The sequence below is a fragment of the Salvelinus fontinalis genome, chromosome 21, assembly GCF_029448725.1.
Source record: "Salvelinus fontinalis isolate EN_2023a chromosome 21, ASM2944872v1, whole genome shotgun sequence".
Classification (NCBI taxonomy): Eukaryota; Metazoa; Chordata; class Actinopteri; order Salmoniformes; family Salmonidae; genus Salvelinus; species Salvelinus fontinalis.
Genome location: NC_074685.1, coordinates 22,880,865 through 22,890,835, shown reverse-complemented (window position 1 = coordinate 22,890,835; position 9,971 = coordinate 22,880,865). Strand labels below are relative to the sequence as shown.

General features: G+C 42.7%; 1 protein-coding gene across 9 annotated transcripts in view; it reads right to left on the bottom strand.

Annotated features, from left to right (window-relative positions):
- LOC129818464 (regulator of G-protein signaling 3-like) overlaps positions 1 to 9,971 on the bottom strand; it is a 229,817-nt gene that overhangs the window by 73,346 nt on the left and 146,500 nt on the right. The window contains exon 1 of one of the 9 annotated variants that reach the window (XM_055874377.1): positions 5,872 to 6,091. The exons of the other annotated variants lie outside the window; for them this stretch is intronic. The gene's annotated coding sequence lies outside the window, so the exon portion shown is untranslated. Of the gene's footprint in view, positions 1 to 5,871; positions 6,092 to 9,971 lie in introns of those variants that run through there. 9 annotated transcript variants of the gene reach the window in all.

Sequence of the window (9,971 nt, the reverse complement as noted above, 5' to 3'; positions counted from 1 at the left end):
GATGTCTTGAGATGTTGCTTCAGTACATCCACATAATTTTACATCCTCATTATGCCATCTATATTGTGAAGTGCATCAGTCCCTCCTGCAGCAAAGCACCCCCATATCATGATGCTGCCACCCCCGTGCTTCACGGTTGGGATGGTGTTCTTCGGCTTGCAAACCTCCCCCTTTTTCCTCCAAAGATAACGATGGTCATTATGGCCAAACAGTTTGATTTTTGTTTCATCAGACCAGAGGACATTTCTCCAAAATGTACGATCTTTGTCCCCATGTGCAGTTGCAAACCATAGTCTGTCTTTTTATGGTGGTTTTGGAGCAGTGGTTTCTTCCTTGCTGAGCGGCCTTTCAGGTTATGTCGATATAGGACTCGTTTTACTGTGGATATAAATACTTTTGTACCTGTTTCCTCCAGCATCTTCACAAGGTCCTTTGCTGTTGTTCTGGGATTGATTTGCACTTTTCGCGCCAAAGTACGTTCATCTCTAGGAGACAGAACACGACTCCTTCCTGAGCGGTATGACGGCTGCTTGGTCCCATGGTGTTTATACTTGCGTACTATTGTTTGTATAGATGAACGTTGTATCTTCAGGCGTTTGGAAATTGCTCCCAAGGATGAACCAGACTTGTGGAGGTCTACAATGTTTTTCTGAGATCTTGGCTGATTTCTTTTGATTTTCCCATGAGGTCAAGAAAAGAGGCACTGAGTTTGAAGGTAGGCCTTGAAATACATCCACAGGTACACTTCCAATTGACTCAAATGATGTCAATTAGCCTATCAGAAGCTTCTAAAGCCATGACATAATTTTCTGGACTTTTCCAAGCTGTTTAAATGCACAGTCAACTTAGTGTATGTAATCCTCTGACCCACTGGAATTGTGAAATAATCTGTCTGTAAACAGTTATTGGAAAAATGACTTGTGTCATGCACAAAGTAGATGTCCTAACCGACTTGCCAAAACTATAGTTTGTTAACAAGAAATGTGTGGAGTGGTTGAAAAACAAGTCTTAATGACTCCAACCAAAGTGTATGTAATGATGATATAGAACAGAACAGTGTGTCCTCTTAAGCCATGATGTGTCAAATCACCCGTGTCCTCATTTTCTCAATCTCTGAAAGGTGTGTGTGTGTGTGTTCAGCTAACACACCAATGTCATCATATGTCACATCTCTGAGAATTAGGGTTGCTATGTGTCAATATACCCAATGTTCTCATAAGTCACCTTTCTCTGAAGGGGGTTGTGTCTAGTTAATCCAATCATGTCCTCACCTCCCTCTAAATGGGGCTGGTATGTGGTTAACACACCACTGTGTTATCATGTGGTCCTCATGTCTCATCTGCCGTAGAAACAGCATGCATTAGAGAGCATATTAGTGGCCCTCTGAGAGACCACTAAGAGGCGGATTCATCTCGAAACCACACATGCACACACAAGCATGCACGCACACAAACACACACACACACAAGCACACAAACACACACACACACACACAGCTCCGCATCAAATGTGATAGGTTAAGGAACATTAGCTTTGCTGTGGGACTGCTGTGTGAACAGTGCTGCTACACACAGCGACAAAGACCCTCACACCAATCGCCCCCTCAAACCACAAAAGTGTATGGAGTGGCAAAGAGCAAAGGGTGGGGATCTTTAGTAGCACGGTGGAGGTAACCCCCCACTCCTACCTCCTGCCTCTCCAGCTAACACAAACACACTAAACAGACACAGCAATGCTTTAATGTGAAATATCTAATCAACCATTCCAGGAACAGAGGACATCCAGCAAACAAATGTGGTCATTTAGCTTCCAAATCCAATCTGCTTGCTTAGCACCACTCTCATTTACATCATTAGATGGTCATTTGAGGTCCAGCCTTTAAACTTGCAATCTCTCATTATTTGGTTGAATTTGCATATGTTTCAAGCAAAGCTAAAGCAGTAGCTCTTCAGGACACGCAATTATGAGTATGGATTTGTGGATTACTATGACTGCTCACTATCACATCATTATCGGTTAATAAAGGGCTAGAGGAGCATTACTGAGTGGCCACATCACATGCATGGCCAGCCTCCTCGCCCATCCCTCGCTCAAAGGACAGAGGGATGAGACAGCAATGATCGTTTACATGTCAAGGCCCTCCATTGAAATCAAGCGGAAGAGGATTGGACAGAAAGATGTAGCGGACAAAAAAAAGGCGTCGGGCAAAGAAGAACAGGATGAAAAACGGCAGTGTTCCCATGAAACAACTCCTATTAATTAAGCTATAAATAGAATGAACGTTGTTTAGCCATATCATAAGAGATTCATAACTCTCCTCAATATGCTCGTTATTACTCCTATCTCTACATGTGTGTACTCTGTCTTGTAGCTGCAGTTCTATTATTAGTTGATTACATTTGCTTGTCCTTGAGGTATCTCCCCTATGCAGAGGCAGAGCGACGGTAAATAACATCATATACAACACCATTATATGACATGGGGGAAATATTACAGCAGTGAACAGGAAAACACAGCGGTCCATTCAATATCTCACTGGAGACACACAATATCAGTCACTTTAATAGCAATGGGGACCTAGGGGCATTGGGTAGAAGATTTATTAAAAGCAAGTCTATTTTCATTAATATTTAAGCTCAACAAGGAGCCTGTTTTTTCCAACACCCTCCTCCTCGTCTCCTTCCTGGCTGAGGTAATGAAAAATGGAACAGTAACGAAAAAATATCACCCCAGCAGTCTGGGTCCCTGTATCAGGGGCCTTACAAAGTCATATTTTATAACGGGCACTTTATATGACAGCCCATCTCCGGGGGTCAAGGTTCATGTTCCAAGACATTATCAATCCCAGCGGAAGGTCAGAGGGAGAATGTCAGTGATGTGATTATGGGGCTAACTGGCTAGCTGTGTGACGTCCCCGGGCAAAGTCAATGTGACCGCTGCAGCATTTGTGTGTGTGTGTGTGTGTGTCCATATGTGTTTGCACATTCATGTGTGTGTCTCACAGAGAGATAGACATCTTGTGTATGTATTTGTGTGTCTGCCTCACAGGTGGCCTCAGCGTTAAACAGAGGGCCAGGCAGACTGTGAGGAACACACAGCCTACAACACTGCCTAGACAGTCTCTTCTAGCAGCAGTGTGTGTTTGTGTGTATAGGCCATTGATATTCCCCTCCACAGACATAACACAATGACACCAGCCAGAATGAAGGAAAGAGGGAGAGAGAGAGAGAGAGAGAGAAGGGAGTGCCGATTGATATTGATCAAGGAAGACAGAGGACAGGGGGAGACAGAGGGAGGAGTTTTGGGAGAGAAGGGGAGAGGGGGCGAGGAGAAGAGTGGGGGAGGATAAGATTGATGGATAACGCTGCAGATGTAATAATGTCCCACACAACAGACCTAATTTCCTTTACACCCCATCTGGGTGTGTATCTCCTCTCTTTCTGAGCTCTCTCTCTATCTCTTGCTATCTCATGCTGTGCCCACTTATGTGTGTCTGTTTCTGTACTTATCTGTACCCATCTTGAAAGTTGGTAAGTATGGATTGTGAGTGTGTTTTTCTGAGTGTGTTTATCTGTGTATGTGTACATATACATATACAGTACCAGTCAAAAGTTTGGACACACCTACTCATTCAAGGGTTCTTCTTTATTTTTACTATTTTCTACAATGTAGAATAATAGTGAAGACATCAAAACTATGAAATAACACATATGGAATCATGTGGTAACCAAAAAAGTGTTAAACAAATCAAAATAGATTTTAGATTCTTCAAAGTAGCCACCCTTTGCCTTGATGACAGCTTTGCACACTCTTGGCATTCTCTCAACCAGCTTCACCTGGAATGCTTTTTCAACAGTCTTGAAGGAGTTCCCACATATGCTGAGCACTTGTTGGCTGTTTTTCCTTCACTTTGCAGTCCAACTTATCCCAAACCATCTCAATTGGGTTGAGGTCGGGTGATTGTGGAGGCCAGGTCATCTGATGCAGCACTCCATCACTCTCCTTCTTAGTCAAATAGACCTTACACAGCCTGGAGGTGTTCCACTATGCGCAAAACAGATGGGATGGTGTATCCCTGCAGAATGCTGGTTAAGTGTGCCTTGAATTCTAAATAAATCACAGAGAGTGTCACCAGAAAAGCACCATCACACCACCTCCTCCATGCTTCACGGTAGGAAACACACATTCAGAGATCATCCGTTCACCTACTCTGCATCTCACAACGACACGGCAGTTGGAACCAAAAATCTCAAATTTGGACTCATCAGACCAAAGGACAGATTTCCACTGGTCTAATGTCCATTGCTCGTGTTTCTTGGCCCAAGCATGTCCCTTCTTCGTATTGGTGTCCTTTAGTAGTGGTTTCTTTGCAGCAATTCGACCATGAAGGCCTGATTCCTTTGAACAGTTGATGTTGAGATATCTGTTACTTGAACTCTGTGAAGCATTTATTTGGGCTGCAATTTCTGAGGCTGGTAACTCTAATATTCTTATCCTCTGCAGCAGAAGTAACTCTGGGAATGTGGGAACTTCTTCAAGACTGATAGAAAAGCATTCCAGGTGAAGCTGGTTGAGAGAATTCAAAGTGTGTGCAACGCTGTCATCAAGGCAAATGGTGGCTACTTTGAAGAATCTCAAATCTCAAATATATTTTGATTTGTTTAACACTTTTTTGGTTACTACATGTTTCAATGTGTGTTATTTCATAGTTTTGATGTCTTAACTATTATTCTACAAGAAAGAAAATAGTAAAAAATAAATACAAATCCTTGAATGAGTAGGTGTGTCCAAACCTTTGACATACAGTACCTATCAAAGGTTTAGACACACCTACTAATTTAAGGATTTTAATTTATTTTTACTGTCTTCTACATTGTAGATTAATAGTGTGTGTATATATATATATATATACACTGTATATTCCTGCTTCCCTCTGGTCAATAGATAAACTTGTAAACTCCCCGTCACCTTCTCCTCATTGCAACAGACGACAAACGTGTTGACAGACGTTCCTCATGACTTCCTAGTGACACCATTAGCTGTTCCTGTGATAATAGGTCAATACGCTGCAGAACTGTTGACAGAAGATGTGTGATCACTGGTTGCTAATGCGCACAATGTACACACACACACACACGCACATACACACACACACACACACACACCAGCCAGCGAGATCTTAACAAGGCAAAAAAAATAACCTTTTCTCCCTAGTGTGTTCCTTGTTTTTTCCCTCTCTCTTTGCTCTGTTCTCTCTTTCTCCATGATCTCTCTGATCTCTCTTTCACTTGTCCGGATCTCTGGCTTTACACAGAGCTGTGATGGCTTTACACGTTCATAAAGCTGTGAGCTGATGACGATCCTCTTTGAGAGATGAGCCGATGCAGATGAATTCCCAGATAACAGTACAGAGAAAGAGAAGGCCATGTCACAACCTGATTTCTCTATCTGCATTTGAACTAATTTAAATACTCTGAGAATCATTTTTGTATTTTAGCAAACTTATTCTGACACAGAAAGAAAGAAGGAAAGAAAGAAAGAAAGAAGTAAGACTAAATAAAAGTAGATAATAAAACGCGAGTCATCCAAACCTGATGCCCTGAACTGATAGTCCAAGAGCCTGAGTTCTTTGCCTTCTCTCAGCTTATCTTTCTTTCTTTCGCTTCTTTGGTAAGGCAAATAAAACCACTCCCTATCTTCCTACAACAAAGAACACCAGCAATAAAAACTATCAAAAACAACCCCCACGCATTCCATATTAGGCTCATAAATACACTGAAGTATTTCCCTCTATTTATTAAAAACTACAGACACCTATAAAGTGTGTGGGTGGGTGTGAAAATGGAGATGGTATATCCTTATAGACTTCACCTGTAGTGAGAGATCCCCGGTTATAGTCCAATAAACAGAGACAGGCACTCCTCCTTCACATCCCTGGTAAAGTGGCCCACTCTCCTCTCAGTCAAACGGCCAGCGGTGTGTGTGTTGACGGTGTGTGTGTCAGAGTGAGTGTGTGTGTGTGTTGTGTTCCACAGCTGTGTGAATTAGAGGAGTGCAGGGACTGCGCTTCTGTTTCTGAGCTGAACGGAGAGAAGGAGAGAGAGAGCAAGAGGGAGAGAGAGAATGCCCAGTGGGATTTGTAGGGAGACTCCCACCCAGCAGCGCAACCACAACAAGAGATAGAGAGAAAGAGGGAGGAGGGGGAGGAGCTAAAGAAAGAGGAAGAGAGGACTGGGGAGAGGAAGAAGTGTGTGTGTGTGTCTATGTGTGTACACCCATTAGAGCCCCCCCCCCCCCCACCCGAGCCCATCCCTGGTCAAGACATCAAGGCGCTGTGTACAGTTGCCATGTCCCACGGGACACACAGAGCCATTAGCATTCATCACTTTACCGCCCCCGACTTTTCTAACACACACATACACATACAGTAGCTTTGATTTTACTTAACCATGAAAGGCAAAAAAATAGAATAGACAGGCGTTAGGCAGATGTACACACACACAGTGAACACCTCTCCGAGACATGAACATGGGAATAAGAACAAATACCAGGGCTAAGGGAGAGAGAAGCAGAGGAAACCTCGCTCTCTCTCGCTCTCATCTCTGTTATTTATTGGCATGGGAAACATGTTTACACTGCCAAATCAAGTGGAATAGATAATAAACATAAGTGAAATAGACTAATCAAAATAAACAGTAAACATTATACTCACAAAAGTTTCAAAAAAAGTATATTTCAAATGTTATATAACTGGCTATGTATAGTGTTGTAAAATGTGCAAATAGTTCAAGTACAAAAGGGAAAATGTACAGATAAATATAGTTTATGTTTACATTAGTGTTTGTGCTTCACTGGTTGCCCTTTTCTTGTTGCAACAAGTCACACATATTGTTGCTGTGATGACACACCGTGGCATTTCACCTAATATATATGGGAGTTTATCTAAATTGGATTTGTTTTGGAATTCTTTATGGGTCTGTGTAATCTAAGGGAAATATGTGTCTCTAGTATGATCATTCATTTGGCATGAGGTTAGAAAGTGCAGCGCAGTGGGCACATAGCCTGTCTTCATCTCTCTGTAGGTGATGGCTTTTTTAGAGAAGGTTAGAACATCACTTCCTTTTCGGGGGTTTAAAATGTAGCATCTCCTTTCTGGATTTGAATCATTAGCAGGTATCGTCCTAATTCTGCTCTGTATGCATTATTTGGTGTTTTACATTGTACAGAAGTTTGCATGCAAAGTCTCCCTTTGGTGATTGTCCCATTTTGCGAATTCTTCATTAGTGACCGGACCCCAGACCTCACAACCATAGAATGGCGCCGGAGGAGATGGCTGCTGTTTTCTGGTCTCCTAACCAATTGTGCTATTTTGTGTGTTTTTTCGCGTTAATTGTAACTTATTTTGTACTACCACCGTCTCTTATGACCGAAAAGAGCTTCTAGATATCAGGACAGCGATTACTCACCTCGTACTTGACGAAGATTTTTCAATAACGAGTCGGACGAGAAGGATTTACTTCAGATGCCCGACAAGGTCCAAATCCCTGTCAGTGGCAGGAGAAAAAGACGAAGATATCGAGGACGTAGGTCGGGGTGCCTTGTAAGGATCCGACGGCGAGTGGGTAATCTGCCTACACCATCAGTCCTACTGGCCAACGTACAATCATCGGATAACAAAATAGACGAGCTACGATCACATCGGGACATACAGCTGGCGCGGTTTATGCTGCATCAGCAAGATAGAACAGCCGCCTCCGGTAAGACAAGGGGTAGTGGTCTGTGTATATTTGTTAAAAACAAAAGATGCATCTAATATTAGGGAAGATTTTAGGTTTTGCTCGCCTGAGGTAGAGTATCTCATGATAAGCTGTAGACCACACTATTTAACAAGAGAGTTTTAATCTATATTTTTCTTTGCTGTCTATTTACCACTACAAACCGATGCTGGCACTTAAACCGCTCTCAATGATCTGTATGAGGCCATAAGCAAACAGGAAACGCTCATCCTGGGGCGGCGCTCGTAGTGGCCGGGGACCTTAATGCAGGGAAACTTAAATCCGTTTTACCTCATTTCTACCAGCATGTTCAATGTGCAACCAGAGAGAAAAGAACTCTGGACCACCTTTACTACACACACAGAGATGTGTACATAGCTCTCCCTCTCCTTCCATTTGGCAAATCTGACCATAATTCTATCCTCCCGATTCCTGCTTACAAGCAAAAACTAAAACAGGAAGCACCAGTGGCCCATAAAGAAGTGTTCAGATGACACAGATGCTAAGCTACAGGACTGTTTTGCCAGCACAGACGGGAATATGTTCCGGGATTCTTCCGATGGCATTCAGGAGTACACCACATCAAATCGCATTTGTCACATGCGCCGAATGCAACCGGTGTAGACCTTACAGTGAAATGCTTACTTACAAGCCCTAACCAACAATGCAGTTCAATAGTTAAGAAAATATTTACTAAATGAACTAAAGTAAAAATGTAAATAAAAAGTAACACAATAAAATAACAATACCGAAGCTATATACAGGGGGTACCAGTACAGAGTCAATGTGCGGGGGTACAGGTCAGTCGAGGTAATTTGTATATGTACTGTAGGTAGGGGTAAAGTGACTATGCATAGATAATAAACAGGGAGTAGCAGCAGTGTAATAACAAAGGAGGGGGGGTGTGGGGGTCAATGTAAATAGTCCACATGGCCATTTGATTCATTGTTCAGCAGTCTTATGTTTTGTGGGTAGAAGCTGTTAAGGAGCCTTTTTGGACCTAGACTGGGTGCTCCGGTACCGCTTGCCATGCGGTAGCAGAGAGAACAGTCTATTTATTATAATTATTTTATTTCACCTTTATTTAACCAGGTAGGCAAATTGAGAACACGTTCTCATTTACAATTGCAACCTGGCCAAGATAAAGCAAAGCAGTTCGACACATACAACAACACATAGTTACACATGGAGTAGAACAAACATACAGTGAAAAATACGTCTATATACAATGTGAGCAAGTGAGGTGAGATAAGGGAGGTGAAGGCAAATAAAATATATTAATAAATAAAAATATAAAAAAGGCCATGGTGGCGAAGTAAATACAATATAGCAAGTAAAAAAAACACTGGAATGGTTGGTTTGCAGTGGAAGAAGGTGCAAAGTAGAGATATAAATAATGGGGTGCAAAGGAGCAAAATAAATAAATACAGTAGGTAAAGAGGTAGTTGTTTGGGCTAAATTATAGATGGGCTATGTACAGGTGCAGTAATCTATGAGCTGCTCTGACAGCTGGTGCTTAAAGCTAGTGAGGGAGATAAGTGTTTCCAGTTTCAGAGATTTTTGTAGTTCGTTCCAGTCATTGGCAGCAGAGAACTGGAAGGAGAGGCGGCCAAAGGAAGAATTGGTTTTGGGGGTGACCAGAGAGATATACCTGCTGGAGCGTGTGCTATGGGTGGGCGTTGCTATGGTGACCAGCGAGCTGAGATAAGGGGGGACTTTACCTAGCAGGGTCTTGTAGATGACCTGGAGCCAGTGGGTTTGGCGACGAGTGTGAAGCGAGGGCCAGCCAACGAGAGCGTACAGGTCGCAGTGGTGGGTAGTATATGGGGCTTTGGTGACAAAACGGATGGCACTGTGATAGACTGCATCCAATTTATTGAGTAGGGTTTTGGAGGCTATTTTGTAAATGACATCACCGAAGTCGAGGATTGGTAGGATGGTCAGTTTTACAAGGGTATGTTTGGCAGCATGAGTGAAGGATGCTTTGTTGCGGAATAGGAAGCCGTTTCTAGATTTAACTTTGGATTGGAGATGTTTGATGTGAGTCTGGAAGGAGAGTTTACAGTCTAACCAGACACCTAGGTATTTGTAGTTGTCCACATATTCTAAGTCAGAGCCGTCCAGAGTAGTGATGTTGGACAGGCGGGCAGGTGCAGGCAGCGATCGGTTGAAGAGCATGCATTTAGTTTTACTTGT